Source organism: Melospiza georgiana, chromosome 8 (genome assembly GCF_028018845.1).
Source record: "Melospiza georgiana isolate bMelGeo1 chromosome 8, bMelGeo1.pri, whole genome shotgun sequence".
NCBI classification, from domain to species: Eukaryota; Metazoa; Chordata; class Aves; order Passeriformes; family Passerellidae; genus Melospiza; species Melospiza georgiana.
Genome location: NC_080437.1, coordinates 10,219,179 through 10,235,046, shown reverse-complemented (window position 1 = coordinate 10,235,046; position 15,868 = coordinate 10,219,179). Strand labels below are relative to the sequence as shown.

Here is a 15,868-nt window from a genome sequence, read left to right as displayed (position 1 = left end):
AGATGAGATGATGACTCTAGGGCCTTACATAGCAGAGCCATATCACAAAAGCCTTCTTTCTGTCTTGTGTAGGAGAAAAGAAATGATTATGAGGGTGTGAATGGATGAACTCCTAGAACTTTGTCTGCAGCAGAACATGTCCCTAAGTAACACTCCTAATTTCTGTGATCAAGTTTTTCCTGTGCTGATAGCAATGCATCCAGGGCTGTAGGTTCTAAAAATGCATATTCAGAAAGGGTCCAGGGGAATTCCCAGTGCCACTATACTCTTCTGTGCTGACTGCAGGCTCGGGAGGTGCTGTAGACCTCTTACCTGTGTGTCACATACTGAAAGATTGAGGGTTTTGTCACAGCTGGTAGAAATAAAAATTTACAGTAACACAGGGCTGGATTCCCTTTGTCCCTCAGACCCTGGACATTTAAAGACTTAGGAATTTCTGCTTCTATCAGGCCATAGGAAATTCTGCTTCTTTGGTCTTAGGTCTGTGTGTAGACACCTGCATTAGCTGAAATCTGAGACAGACTCCATACCTTTTGCTAGGCCAGACTGCATTCATTTTCCAGGGCCAAGTTTTCCTTTCTAAAAATGGAGTTCAAATTAGAGGCCTTGAAAAGCTTCCTCTTAACTCTTTTCTTCTCGTGACTGCTCCCAGGCTTCCTTGCTGGTGCTCTCAGTTCCCTCAGAAGGTGAATTCCCAGCAGTGGTGGGAACAGTGTTCCTTCCCCAACAATGGGCAAATAAGGTAATAACTTTTTATCAGTGTCCTGTTTTTAGGCAAACACTTGCCAGACTGCAGCAAATAAGTTGCTATTGACCAAAAGTAATTACCTCCTGAGAGCTGGTCAGTGTGGCAGGCTGCTCATACATCTGAAATTACCCCTGCATTCCCTGGAGTGCATAGAGCAATTGCTGAGACATGAGAAATGAATCATTGTAATCTCAGCTCTCCCTTCCTGATGGCCTCAGAGGTCCTGGGATGGGTGAATTGATGCTTGGTGCTCTGAAGTCCTTGCAGTCTGGCCACAGCAGATCCCAAGGATGTACCAGCTGGGAAATGAAATGAAATCAAGCTTTGCTGATGCCCAGCATCACATGGGCCAAAGGAAACCAGGGGAACTCTGGAGGTAAATCCATGTCCTAAAGTTGCTGGTACTCGCTGAGAGAGGACCTGCAACATTAGATTTGCAATCACTTCCAAAATATTTATAATAATTATTTTTATAAAATTCTGCATATATTTTATCTGAGTTGGTGTCAGTTATTTTTCTTTTAAAGCTCACTAAATTCTTGATCTTGATGATTTTTGTAATAGGATTTTACCTAATGTCATGTGAGAAAAATGTTCTATTATTATGCTATGAGGCAAAAAACCCACCAGTCTAAAGGCTGCTGTCTCTGGATTCTTTGTTGCTCAGAGTATTTCTATTACATCTCCTTTTATTAATCATCTTGTTGAATATGATTCCATCATTTAAGTTCTTCTTTCTACTAGTTTTCCTTGTCTTTTGAGAATTCCTCTGACTTGGAGTTAGAGTTCTTTTACTTACTGTAGAAGTACTATGGCTTTGTGTTGTTCTGCAAACTGACCCCACTGGTGACCTCTAGAAATGACATTTCTTTTTTAAATATACCAAGAAATTGAATAAAGGGAGGATGAAGTATGTCTGCAACTTATCTAATCATAAGGTGATGAAGCAAAGTAGGCAACAACACAAAAGAGTATTACTGGATGGAAATGACCAGAAGGAAAGTGGTGTAGCACAGAAATGACCTCAGATAACTTTCTTAAACTCTCTGATTTGAACTGGGAACAGCATGCATTAACCAGCCAAAGACAAATTCAACCTTTCATTAAATACTGTGACTCTGTTTTAAATAACTCTGTGAAGACTGATGGACTCATTCAGATGTACTATTTGTCTTTGGGGCTTCTATCAATGAATCAATGTCCTTTATTTGACTGGCTGACACGTATTTAATTTGGTGTAATAGATGATACATGGAAAATGCCTTTCAGTTTGAAACATTAATGACTGATTGTTGCCATCACTCAAGTTCTGCCTGTTACAATTTAGTTTTTTTCTATACTCATCAAGTTTACTAATAATGATTAAAGATTTTCTTAGTTACGTTGTCTTTGACAACAGTGATGATTAAAGACGCAGGCAACTTGTGGTATGGAACAGTTCACTTCTGTCCATCATTGATCTTCCTTTCCATATTATCTGCCAGTTAGACCTAAACAGAAGCATGGAAGAGCAAGGTTATTCAGCACATTTGAATAAGTAATTGATGAGTAGACATCAGTTAACCCAATAAAATATATATTTTAAAATCTGTAATCAAGGGAAGGATAATTCATGCTTATGGGAATATTGGCATTACATTGGAAATTAGATACTTGCAATTAAGATGAATAATGTATTACATTGCAATAGATAGTGCAATGGTAGTGCATGGGTTTCAAATATTTAAAACTGACACTTTGTTTGCAGTTTAGGACTTTTTTGTGAATTTCATATCTGCTTACACAGAAAATCCCTCCTTTTTGTATATTTTTGAGGGAGGGTGGGAAGAAATACTTCTGTTTCTTAAATATAAAGATTTGAAAAATAAATGAGTACAAAAGAAATAATCCCTTGCATTTTGACCGGGGCATACATAACCGATCTGGAGTTGTATTTCAGCACTCTGTGTCTTTGGTAAGTGTTCCTGAGCTAAGATGTTTGACACTTGGCTGCACTGAGCTGCCTTGTTTTCAGTTCCCAGCTCTGTGGCTTGCCTGCTGGCTGACCCTGGACATGGGCAGGCCATCACTGTGCCGTGTGCCTTAGTTTCCCCTTTGTAAGAATCACCTGATGATACTGACCCGCTCCTTAAAGTGTATTGAAATCAAACATGTTCCTGTGGACAACCACAAGCAAGGGCTGCTCTTTGCACCCCTGTTTGAAAGGAGACCATACAATTCATCTTCACATCAGTTTTCTGGTCTGTCACTGACACAGAAACAACTTTCTGTCCCAGGCTGTGGCAGGAGCTCTAACTGCAGGAAATGACTTTATCTTGATTCTGTTTCTTCTGTTCCCATCTGCCAAAGAGGGATCATCACCTTCTTTTTCAAGTGGTTTTGAACCTACAAGAAAAAAAATGCTGTACAAGAGATAGAATTTACTTGTGCTCTGTTTTCAACTTTAAATGGCCTAGAGTTGCCAATATTTGGGGAGGCTTCATTGAGGGTTTCAGTTGTACCAAAGTAATGTGCAAATATTGAATCTTGGTGTGTAAATGAGCTTCTATACCACATTCCTCTATTTCTTTTGCTGCTTTGTAATACTAAGTTTCAAAATTCACCATTAATTATACTTGTAAGCCTACATTAAAACCTCTGGTTCAGTAGTTTCAGAGTGAAGAAAGGACAGCTCTCTGGTTAATGATTTATATCCAGTTTCATGGCTTAAAACCTGATCTTATTTCTGTAAATATGCTTTCTAGAAAAATTGAAAAATAAATTGGAATAATTGAAGGGTTGTTTATCTGAAGTAATAATGTACTTAATGCATTTGGATATCATTCATCATTTTCTTACAGATATTTGGGCACTACTTTTGATTTATGCATGAACTGTGATATATGTATAAAAGAATACTTTAAAATGTATTAAATATTCTTAGATGTAGTGTTTTCATAATAAATAGACTTCATGCATGTATTAAATATTCTATAGGGTACATGTACTTAAATAATGTGTATTTTTCCATATATTTTTACTGAATTAAATAAAGGCATTTAGAAGAGCCTTAACCACACAGACTTTAGGTTCTTGAGAATAAAATAGGTAAAGATTAGCCAATACACCTGTATATTACTGTTTTAGGCAAACACAGGTGGTAATTATTCTGCAGTCTTTGTTCTTTCTGTTTAAATTGACTGAGAGTGAGTTCTTAAGTCATAATACAAGGGTGCATTGTGTGCATGAATATATTTATTAGACAAGAGTTCTAGATGAGGATGTAGACATATTCTATTTGACTTGAGTAGATGTTTAGGCTTGAATTCAGAAATACATTCTGGCCTCCTCCCAAAGTTCACTAGACCTTACTGTATAGTCAGGTAAAGAAAATGATGATGGTTTCATTTGCTGTCATTGTTACCTGGTTCTTTGATATGTTGTGTGTGTGTGTGTGGGTCTGTCACAAAAGGCTGAATTCAAACCAGTCTGTTTACAGAGCATTCATCTCTTGAGCAGTGGAGGGCTAGGCTGCTGCTTGCACTTGCATACTTCAGCTGCAATTCTGACCTTCACTTTGTAGTACTTTGTATAATATCTGTTTTTAAACCCATGGAATCATGCCTGGTTTAAAGCTTGCTTCTTGCCATATGTTTGCAATGCAGTGGCTCCAAATACTAAATTATTCTTCTTTAGTTTTCTTTTAGCTTCAGTCCTGCATGGAGTTTGTCACAGGCTGGACACTCAGGTAGAAAAGTGCTGCTTTAGCAGCAAACTTGATCTTTACATGGAAGAGGTAAAATGGTTTATATCAAGAAAAGACAGAACAGCAAAATGAATCTGAACTGTTTGCTGTTTAAAAAAGGAAGGCATTTTGGAGACTACAACTGAGAAGGAAAGCTAGAGCTAGTGATCAAATTGGGATAAAATAGATGATCCGGCTCAAAAATGTGTTTTTGGAGAAATAACAATAATTGTAACCTAAATTCCCTACTGAGTTATGCCAACATCTCCAGCATTCTGTCTGTGATAGTGGCAGGAGGAGATGTTAGGGTGCAATAGGCGAGCCTCCCACCTTCTGCTGCTCCACATCTCCTCAGCATAGCCTTTTATTTGAGCCTGTTGGAAATATTTGTCTCCACAGACTCTCATAGCAACAAATTCTAGTTTGTGACCCAAGAGGTAAAGCCTCTTAGAATAAGAAAGGATATGTTTAAAGTGTATGAGTGTATGATCTTAGCTGTCTGATGGGCCAGATGAACCCTGGCAGAAGGATCTCAGTCAGTGCTTTTGGACACAAACTAAATAGAAATATTAAAGTTGGTGTCAGCTTGCATGGTCAAAGTTGTCTGGATTCAGAAGTGGAATAAGTGGATTCAGAAAGTGAACAGTAAAACCCCAGCACAACTTAATGATGTGGACGTAGAATGGATTTCAGCAGTTTTCTGCCAAATATTGAATAAGAGCATGTTCAGCAGTGAAAGTTAAAAAGAATTTGGAATAAATGTCACTAAATTCTATGATTTGGAATAAATTTCACTACATGCTTTGTGAAGATTACATCGCATTCCGGTTCATTTGGGCTCAGCTTCCACTTTTAGAAGTTTGTGACTAACTCAAGATGAGGAAAGGTGAAGAGGCTGATGGGTAAAGAAAGGGTTTGGCCTTGGCGATTCTGGTATCTGTGGGAAGAGTTTGAAATGCCAACTTTTCTTGATGAATGGAGCTGCAAGTTGTTATCCCCATCTAGAACAATTAACAAAACTCTTTTAGAAGATTGTGTCCCACCTTGATCATTGGTTATCTGGCCAACCTCAAAACAACTTATTCACTGATTTATGGGATGCAAGTGTATTTCCCAGAATTAGTCTAAGCCTTCATTCAGCTTTGTATGTTTTTTTAAAAGACAGTTCTTGAATTGTAATGTTGCAAAGGTAAATATCCTTATGTCAGAGCTCAGCCTCCTGCCGTGAGTAAACTGTAGGGCATTCCTGCTTTAATCCTTGATTTGTCTTTCCTGACCTTTCATGGTGGTCCTTCTATGTAATTTAGTTCTTTATGGTTCTAATTTTTTTGGTTGCTGATGCTCTTGAGGCCTGTCATTCTTGTAAAATGGGATGATGCATGTGAGTTAATTATGCTAGCAAAACCCTAGTGAAGAAAAAAAGGAGAACAAAGGGAGTATACCTGGAGACTCCTTCAGTTGCTCTTAGTAGGCTTTGAGGAAAACAGATGTTCATTTGAAGATTTTAGAAGAAAACCACAAACGTTTTTAATTGGAAGTAATACTTGACCAAATTAATGTGAAGTGATAAACAACAAATTTATCTTTTGAAATTATTGCAATAATTTGATTATATTAAAATGCACCTCCCTGCACTAGTGAGAGATTTTGATAATTTGTTCTAATTGCCATTTCTTCTCATACCCAATGCCTAAAATTAAGAAATGTTGTTGTTTTTTTTTTTGGGGTTTTCTTTTCCAAATCTACTATCTAATATAATGCTCTCTCCCTCCAAATTTGGAAATGAGAACAATAAAGCCAGCAGTGGGTGATAACTTTCTCACTTTTTGCAGATAAACACATTGCAGGATTGGGATCTGGCTGCTCCCAGCTGTGCTTCAGCTGTAGCTGCTTGTCTGCCAGTGTTTAACTCTGTTGCACTGTAAAGAGTTTTTACATAACTAAAGTAGGACTGGCTGCAAGGAAAAAAAAAAAAAACTTCCGTATGTCTATCCTCTGTCTAAATAATGGACAAAATATTTATTCTATTGAGCTATTTCTAAGTGCTGTGGGGTAGTAAAGATGAGGTAGAGAGGTACGATTATATCCTGTAGCAGTTAAATGGAATTAAGTGCTTTCTTCTATTCCCCTGCTTATTCTGTGAGAAATTCTTCTGAAAATATATCACACTGATGGTATCCAGTGTCTAGAGCCCTTCCAAATGTGCAAGCTTATTCCTTATTTTAGCTCTTTGTAGAATAAATGTGGTTGTAAAGGGACTGATCATTCACTGAAGTACTGCAGTGGGTTAATTTATTGTAGGGACACAACACTGGGGTGCTCTGTCAATAAGGGGCATTGTTTAGGAGTTCATCCACAGCAGCAATGAAACAAAAAGAACACATTATTTTTCAGGCCACAAACCTCCTATTGGTATTTCTGTATTTCAGTTGCAGGCTCTGCAGTGAACAGTGTGAAAAAGGACCACTTGGGCTTCTGTTGCATCCCAAGTCTGATGAAAAACTGTAAAATGCTCTGCAGTTGAGATAGGGGAGAATGCAGTACACAAAATGCAGTTGTTGTATTTTGAGATTTCAAATCTGGGTTTGTAGCACTGACATAGCACAGCTGGGGTTCAGTTCAGCTGCTTATAAATGGGCTGTCTGGGGTGCAGCTGCTGGCCAAGTTGCTAGCACTGGTTTTAACTGGGCCTGCAAAATGCTCAGCCAAGTTTGCTTTTTTTGAGGGTTCGGGGGGATAAAATATTTTATTTACAGAATTACAGAATGCCATATATATGGATAAAAATACATATATATAATACATATATATCTGTGTGCTGATTTTTAGGCAATCATGACCAATGCTTGCTTCTTGCTTATGCCTACTTTTGAAGAGTGTTTGATGTCAACAGCCTCACAATGACCATGTTCTAGTTTTCTAAGCTTTTTGTTCCCTCGGTGATGTGTTTCTGCTCCAGAATGGAAGTTTTACTTTGTCTGGAAGGATGTGAGGATAAAAGCTGTTCAAAAACTACAGAAACTCACGGCAGACACAGGCATGCTTCTCAGACTGTCACAATTGGCTTTATTCCCTTGATCCCAGCAAAATGAGAGGAGAGCACATGGAGTTGCCCAGGACTGTTCACTAGACCAGTGGCAGTCACAGAATCGGCTCTCAACTGTTTCATCTCAGCCCAAAGCAGTAACTCCTAGATTGCCTTGCCTTCTGAAAGAAACCTTTGCTAATTATATTAGAGATCTTGGCAGACTTCAAGGGCTTGACAAAAAGGATTTGTTGACTCTTTCCTAGAAGTGGTTTCCATGGCTTTTAGTGGGTATGTTTCTTTTCCTGACAGATCATGAAAGCTGCTACTGAGATAGTATTCTGCAGGCAGCAATGTGTATTCTTTTAAGTCCTGTTTTTGATGCTGATAACTGAATAATCATCTCTGTTATAACCATCCTCTAAAAAACTATCTGGTTCCCACGGCACTCTTGTCAATGGAATTCTACATTTTCCTGTTGTGAGGGAAATAAAATGTGCATGCAGGAGTTACAGATATGGAAACCTAAAAAAATGTTAAATACCTCAGTCATTTCAGATCATTTAAGATTGAAGTTTGTGGGCTAGAGAAGCACTGTAGTAGTTTAATACCATCCTCTCCTACAGGCATAGGGGCTTCTGTGATATTTGACTGTGACAGGGCACTGTCTTAACATGCAATGGATGTGTGGGTGTCCTCATTATAGAAACTCACTCAGTTGTTTATGTTCTCTTTTGGCTTTATTGAAAAGCTTTGACTGTCTTGGAGTTTGTTGAAAGACTGAACTGAGTAAATGGGGAGAATAATGAATATAGTTCAGGTTTTGCAATGTAAAATTTCTCCAGGGATTCAGCTGAATGTCTTTTACACCAACAAAATATGATGAGTTGGTCCTCGTTTTTTGCATCAATTATTTGTTTGATGCACGCTGAGCTTTTGAGAGACTGCCTTTGATGTTCAGCTGTAACTGTGTCTGGTGTGACCCTTGATGCTCCTTCATGGGTGGAAAAAAATCAGTTGTTAAAAGATGGACAAAATCCCATTTAAGGTCATTATGTTTCTATTGAATTCTGTGTTGTACTTCTGCATGTGGTCATTAGTCTTATAAAAACAACCCCACAAGAAAGCTGAGCATATTTGCATTTCTTTTTTCCTTCCTTGAACTCTTGACTCTTCCACCTTGGTTTAGTCTCTTCTTTACAAGAAGCAGCAGCTTTATAGGGCTCCATCAACCAACATTAATAAACTGTCTTGAAAGGTTTGGGGACATCACAGATTTTAAGAATTGATTTTTGTATCATTGAAGTGAATTTGCATTTTGTATTGACCTCAGTAGACCAATATTCCTAACTGAAGACAGCCGTGTTTGCAACATGGCATAAAGCCCTGCAAGAGGAAATGGAAGCTAGTTTCCATCCATCTGCCTTGCTAATAGGTTAATATTTTTAAATGAAACCATAAATGAATCCTTTACCCCTATTAAAGTTTTCTGGGTAATAAATCTGTGTCCAAGAATGTTGAGCAATGCTGACACTGGTGCTGTGTGTTGTACAAAGACTGCATTACAAATAGTTGCAATTTCAGCCATGTAATGAGGTAGCCACAAGCAGCAAAAACCCTCCCTCCTCTCCCCCCAAATACTCATTCCATTTCAATGTGTCCTTGTAAAAATTATTTTCCCATAATAAAGACCAAACTGCCAACTTTCAAAGCTCAGTATGAGTGTAATTGAAAAGGATACCTAGTTTAATAAATGTACCTGTAATTGCCTCCCTCCTTTCAGACAATACTGGGGGAAATAAAATTAGCTCCAAATAACACATCCAGAGAATTTGAATGGAAAACAAAAAGATAATAAGCAGTTTCATGGCATTTAATTTATACCATGAATTTGTAAGCAGAAAAGCAGAAACCAGTGGACAACAGGGTGTGAATCCCCTGTTGTATTTAGAGATTGACAGCCCTATCTTGCAGCACTCATGAGTTGTATTTTAGGAAGTGGAAAATAGAGATAAACAACATAGCTTCAGATCTGGACATCTTTAGGAGCTCAGACAGTACCTGATTGAGTCTGTCAGGAACAAGACATTGGACGAGCAGCTGTCGAGTTCACTTAGAGCCTGCCTGCAGTTTCAGCGAGCTGGCTGCACTCGAGTCTGCTGCTATTTGCAAGCTTCTATGTGTAGTGCCCATCATTGCAAGGCTTGGTTTACAGCAGAGTTTAGGTCAAGAGGAATTTTTTTTCAGTGGCCAATTTGTTATTCTCAGTTTTTAAATTATATATTTCTTTAAAGTGCACCTTTCATCTTTACAGATGATTTTCTTCTTGTTATGTTCAATTGAGGTTACGGTGATGCATTTAAATTGTTTTGATGCCACAGCCACATCAGTCACAAGCAGTGATGTGGAAACTGACTGGCTCCACTGCTCAGGTTGTACTTTAATGAGGAATTAGTCTGTAGACAATGCTTACACACTGAATTTGGATATTTATTTGGATGGGACTTCACTGGGGAGAACTCAGATACTGTCAGGTAGCTGGATTCAGCTGGGACTGAAAGGAGACCTGCTGCACAGGCATGTCTGGTAGATTATATGAGATTTCCTAGGTAGCACTGCCCACAAATGTGAAGACTTAAGATGTAGATACATTGGCTAAATTCCAGTCAGAAACCCTTCAGTCTCAGCACTAACACTTTTACAGCATTAATTCAAATTTGTTTTTCTCAGGGTTCTCTCTTCAGTAATTATTCAGTTCTGTGAAGATGTCCTGGAATACAAAAGCTCCAAGGAATATGAGTTCCTCTGTCAGAGGAATGATTTGTTAATCTGATCTTTGTGAATGCTCCTGTCCCAGAGAGGAGCTGTCATGGCGTCCTGGGCTGGCCCCTGTGTGCACCAGAGAGGGGCAGGGGATGAAGCCTCAATATTGCATGGCCTGGCACAGCTGAGGTGCCCAAAAGGGCTAACGTCTTCAGAGAGAAAGATTCACATCCAAGGTAAAGCTCTCTGCTCCCGTGTCTTCAATTTTTTGGGGGTTTTTTGGTCAATTTCAAAGTTAACTCTCGAAAAATAATCAGCTTGGGGTAGTAGTCCTGTTGTTGGGCAAGCTTAGGGGGTGATACACAGTAAATATCCAGGGGATGGTAGAACAAACAGTTTACCTGTTAGAAAATAGGTAGGACCCCCAAAGAAACACTAATTGCCTTGATTGTCTGGAATTGTTTTTATCTTCCCTTGTGGGATACAGTTAGTGTACCACTAAGTTTTTTATAAAGTCACAAAGTGCATGTGGTCTCAACAGATGACATTTTTATCTTGGGAAACAGCAGTAGAAATACATGAGTGGTGGCAGGAAGCAATTTTAAACACAGTCTGAACAATGAGCTGAAGCAAACACCCCACCACCCCCACAAAACAAAAAGTAAATGAATGGTGGATGCATCTTCAACTGGGACAAAATGTACAGGAAGGAGAAGCCAGCTGTAAAATACTGTTCCAAGAGACAAAGAAGGGGCTCATTGCATTTGTGGACTGTCAAGAGAAATTAGGCTAAACTACTTGCTTAGTCCATGTAGTAGTTCTAAGGTGAACATGAGATATTAATCTCAACAAAGGGTCTGAAAATCTGAAGGATGGAAAGACATCTTTGCTTCTTTTGCTCAGCTGGCTCAGTTAGTTTAGATACCTTTACTCAGGTGCAGAGAGTATCTGCACTGAGGATATGCCTGAATTTGATCCCCTCCAGCACGTGCACAGCTAGTCCTGGGACAGAATTATCTCTGTGTATAGTAAATATCCCCATAGGCATTTTAAGGTTTTCCATCCTCATTTTGGGAACCAGGAGTGGAGTAAGAGCTCTACCAGAAGACTGAAATTAGTGAGGAGAAAAAGAAAGACAAAAAGTGAGATTCATTGAAAAGGCAATAAATGCTTCCAGAGCAATGCCCTGGCAGGCAGGGAGGTCCTCAGGTAGAGGGAAGTGCAGGGTTTAGTACCTGTTGGCTTTTATTAAACAGGAGTCTCTCTGAAGAACATTTCCCCACTGCTCTTTCTGAAGAGCTCATGCCATGTTTATAATAATCTTTGAGGGGAGAAAAGATTACACATATTCTGTAATGCAACTGATTTTGCATTCACTGGACTGAATTTGAGTGCATGAAAAAGTGTGTGTGTGTTTATATTTGTACTTGAAGCTTACCTAGGACATAACCTTTATGGAAAACAAAACATCCCTAAAATGACATTTGTTTCCTCACATTAATTGGAGAGAAAGTTGTGTATAACACGATGCCAGATGCTCGCTACCATCACAAATCACTCCAGAAATAAAAAATGCAGGCATAATTATCTAAGGAAATAATGAAGCTAGAATTTTGGGGGGGTAATTTGTCAGGTAAATGAATCTCAACATGAACTGTATGAGCATGGGCTGATACCTTATTTGTCAGAAAGCTTTTACCTATTGAGGAGGACAACTGCTTCATTGCTGTTTTTCTTTGCTTCTCGTGCTGGCTCTCCCTTATGTTCTTCCTTACCCAAAACACCCATCTTGAAATAGACAGCAAAACTGAATATCCAAAGTGGCAGGTGTGAAAACTGGATGCCATTGAAATAAACACTGATGGAGAAGGAAACTCAGACCCTTCCAGCATTAAAAAAGCCTCTGCTTATAACTGTTGAAGAGGATAACACAGCTAAAGCATGCTGCTTCTATTTTCTTATTTTTGTTGAAATATTACTCATTAATAGATTTGTAAAAATGCCAAACTTCACCTAAAACCCAGCTGTTTACTGCTTTATTTGAAATTCAATACACAATTGACCTTCTGACAGGGGAATTCTTGATCTGTAGCCTGAAAATCAAATACAGAATCACTTCAAATTGAATCAAAGAATCTTTTTTAAAAATTCCTTAAAAAAGAAAGTAAAAAAAAAAGGCAGTCCAAATAAATAATTGTGTTTTGCCCAAAATAAAATGTTTTAATTTAACATAATTCCACACTTCTATTTATCCTTTTAATCAGTATCCCCTTCCTGCCCACACAAACACACACACACTCTTTAAGATGCTTAACAATCAGAAGGAAACAAGACTATGTAATTAAGCATGTGGGACTTGTCAGGCTAGAAATTTGAACTTGTTCAACTATTTTAGCCAGATTTGAGGTAGAAGCAGAAGCATCCCTTCTGGGAAGTAGCAGGGGCACAACAGTGCTTCTAGGCCTGGCCTTTCACTTCCAAAGTTAAAGTCAGAACAAATGTATCACTTAAAAAGATAACATTTGCCTTTTAGAATAAATGAACAAATCAATCCAGGGCTGAGGTTACAGTAACATAATGCACTTCCTCTAAGTAGAGATGAATACAATTAATCAAAATCTTTATCTCGGACAAATCCAATTACATTGGCTTAAAAATGTAAATTGTTCATTTGTGTCAGTCTCCTGGTTTCCAGGAATTCAGACTCTGGGAATAGCAACAACATGTCAGTTAAGCTGCTCAGAAAGAGACATATTTGAGTTTTAAGTGACTTCCTGACATTTGCCTCTTATGTAAGTTATTATGTAAATAGAAAAAGGTTATTTTAATGTACTCATGGAGCACACTGTGCGTGTCCCTGTGTGAGAGCCACATTGCTCAGTCCAGCTTTCTTCAATACTTGTTTTGGCACTGGTTGTGGAAGGGTGCTGCTGCTCCTAGGATCTTACTGGCCTTTTCGCACTCGTGTCCTGTAGTCTCTTAGTGTATAATTACAAGCTGTGGTATCCCAATTAATGCCTTTCAACCAAAGCAAAGGTTGCCTGTGTTGGGTTCCTAATTGTGGATGCTGCTGCTGCTCTGCTTGTAAACACCAGTTGTATTTTCCCCTGATTTCCCTAATAATAGAACAAATGTGTGTGTGTTTTGCAAGGAGAAAATGTGAATCTCAGATAAAAATGAATATCTAGATCTGTGAGTCCAAATATTTTTTAATTAAAAAGGGTAAATACGCCATTTCTCACTTTCACCAAACCTCAGAAATCAATGGAGTGAGTCTTAGGAAGCAGATGCAGCAGATGTGAAGACAAATGCAACAGAAATGGTGTGTGTAGAGGGGAGTACTGCAATAATTCTTCTGGAGATTGCAAAGAATAGAAGATTTGTGCAGAGTAGAAAAATGTAATTTTGAGAAATTAGAGTATAATGAAAGGTATTTTGTATTATGTCACCCATTTCTGGAAGCAGAGTTTCCAGTTTTCCGTAGTCTTATTTTTTAAGATCAAGTGACAGTATTAAACAACAACTAGAGCAAAATGATGCATGCAGTTGTATTTATAGGGTGGCATTAATTACCTGCTAAATATAATACTGATGATAAGTTATTCTTAGTTACTGATGGCATGAGACATAATGTTAGGGGTAACTTCTTTTGATGGTGTGCAGTCATCATTGAGAAAAAAAAAGAGTCAGGGAAGAATCATAATTGGGAAAGGAAAACAAAAGTTTTTGGAATGATTTTGATAATTAACTCTAGTAGAATGAGGATGGGAAGGAGAACAGAATCCACTTTAAAAAAAAGGGATGAAGCTGTTGCAAAAGAAGAAAAGTTGTGATGAACTCACCTGGGATCCAAATATTTTGAAACTTAAAAGGATTTCCTTTCTTTTGAGGTTCACTCAAAACAGTCTCTGGTGCATTTTAAAACCACGTTGCTAATTGTTTCTTCCACAATGCCTGACAGTCAGTCAGACTTTTAAATACTTTTTCCAATTACTGCCACAAACTCCTTTGTATTCTATCAGTACAATAAAGCAGTTTTCCTGCACCTTGCTGTGATGTAGCAGATGAGGTTTTCTGCATTTCTCCTGCCCTGTGTCCTCAGCCAGCCACTGAAGGGATGTTTCAGAGAGCCCGCCTTCAGGTGAGTGCAGACACAGCCCTGCAGGGGCTCGGGTATGTTTCCAGTGCAGCCAATATTTGGGATCACTTGGGAATAAGGGGGAGAAGGATTGGCACACCTTTATGCACTCTCCTGCTGCTCTCCCCTTCTGTGGAGGCATGGGTATTTCGGGCACAATGCAGCTCTGCCTGTAATCCATCACAGCTGCTGTCATCTCACTGGCTCTCTTCAAAGTGAAGCTTCCCTGTTAAAATGTTTGGGAAATGTCTGCCCTGGCATTCCTGGGGGAGCTCCCCACGATGTGGTGGGTGAATCCTGCAGGGAGCAATGAGGGAGCAAGGGCCCACCAGGGCAAGCACAGCTAAAAGGCATAAACCAACCCCTGTTTCACATTTTTCTTAATTTATTGTTTTGACAATGAGATGAAGACCTGAAAATTGAAGAAAAAAATTAACGATGGTATAGTAAAATAATTAAGATTATTTCTTTGTGTGTTCCCAGGAGGGGATCACGAAGCTGCTGGTCAACAGAGGAATCTAATCATTGCTCTGTTCAAAAATTAAGAAGTCTAATACGTTCTTCATCCTCTGGTGTGTTCAGAGAAGTTTAGGAATAAGTGTTCATGGAGAATGTTGATTAGATTTTGATTCAGCTTTCTCTTTTCTCTTCAGTAAAGGTTAAGGAGGGCAAGAGAAGCTGTCAGTTCAAACTTCTTATCTGATTTTAACATCAGTTTGTTGCAAAGGCATCTGAAAATTGGCTCTGAGTATAATTTTTTTTGTGTGTGTGTGTGTTCATTGGGAGAAATGATTCAAATACAGGATTAAATGGGTTACAGGGCACTTTGGAGTGGAGGCTTTGGGTTTTAGAGGCTCTTGTGAGTTGGTGTAAAAAAGCAATTGGAGTCTATTTTGTGCTTACCAAGAAAGGTGTGAGGGGAAAAATGACCATTCTGAGCCTAAAAGTGCATGTGAGCACAAAAAATATGAAATGTCCAAGATGATACAGTCTGCTCTGAATAGTTCTAAAAATATCAGAAGCTGGTTGCTTGAACGTATAGACCCTCTTGCCTCACATTATATTAGCAGTACTATTTTTATCTGATAAAAATAGAATCCAATCAAATAATGTGCAAGATGTCAGGCAAGGGGTATCTGTTGTTGCCTAGTATGTGCTAACATCTGTTTACCCCATATGGGAAGTTTTACAGCAGTCTGTATAGAAATGATTTTGGTAACTGAACATATTTTGTTTCTCTTGACTTATTATTTATTTTAAGAACTCCTGCTTGATATAGCAGCTCTTTCTTTCGCCAGAGCTTCTTCCCTTATTATAATTATTATTTATCTATATTTTGGTTTCATTTGTGAGCTATTCTCGTTCCTACAAAAGTTTAACTGTGATGTGCTGCAGAATGGCAGCTTCAGGTGAGGAGCAGGCAGTGAGGGAAGAGTTGAAGGTGGGATGGTATGAATGGCATGGGGCCAT

The 15,868-nt window shown here is 38.6% G+C and overlaps 1 protein-coding gene across 1 annotated transcript in view; it reads left to right on the top strand.

The window, feature by feature from the left end:
- GRID1 (glutamate ionotropic receptor delta type subunit 1) overlaps positions 1–15,868 on the top strand; it is a 481,700-nt gene that overhangs the window by 284,142 nt on the left and 181,690 nt on the right. The window lies entirely within an intron of this gene.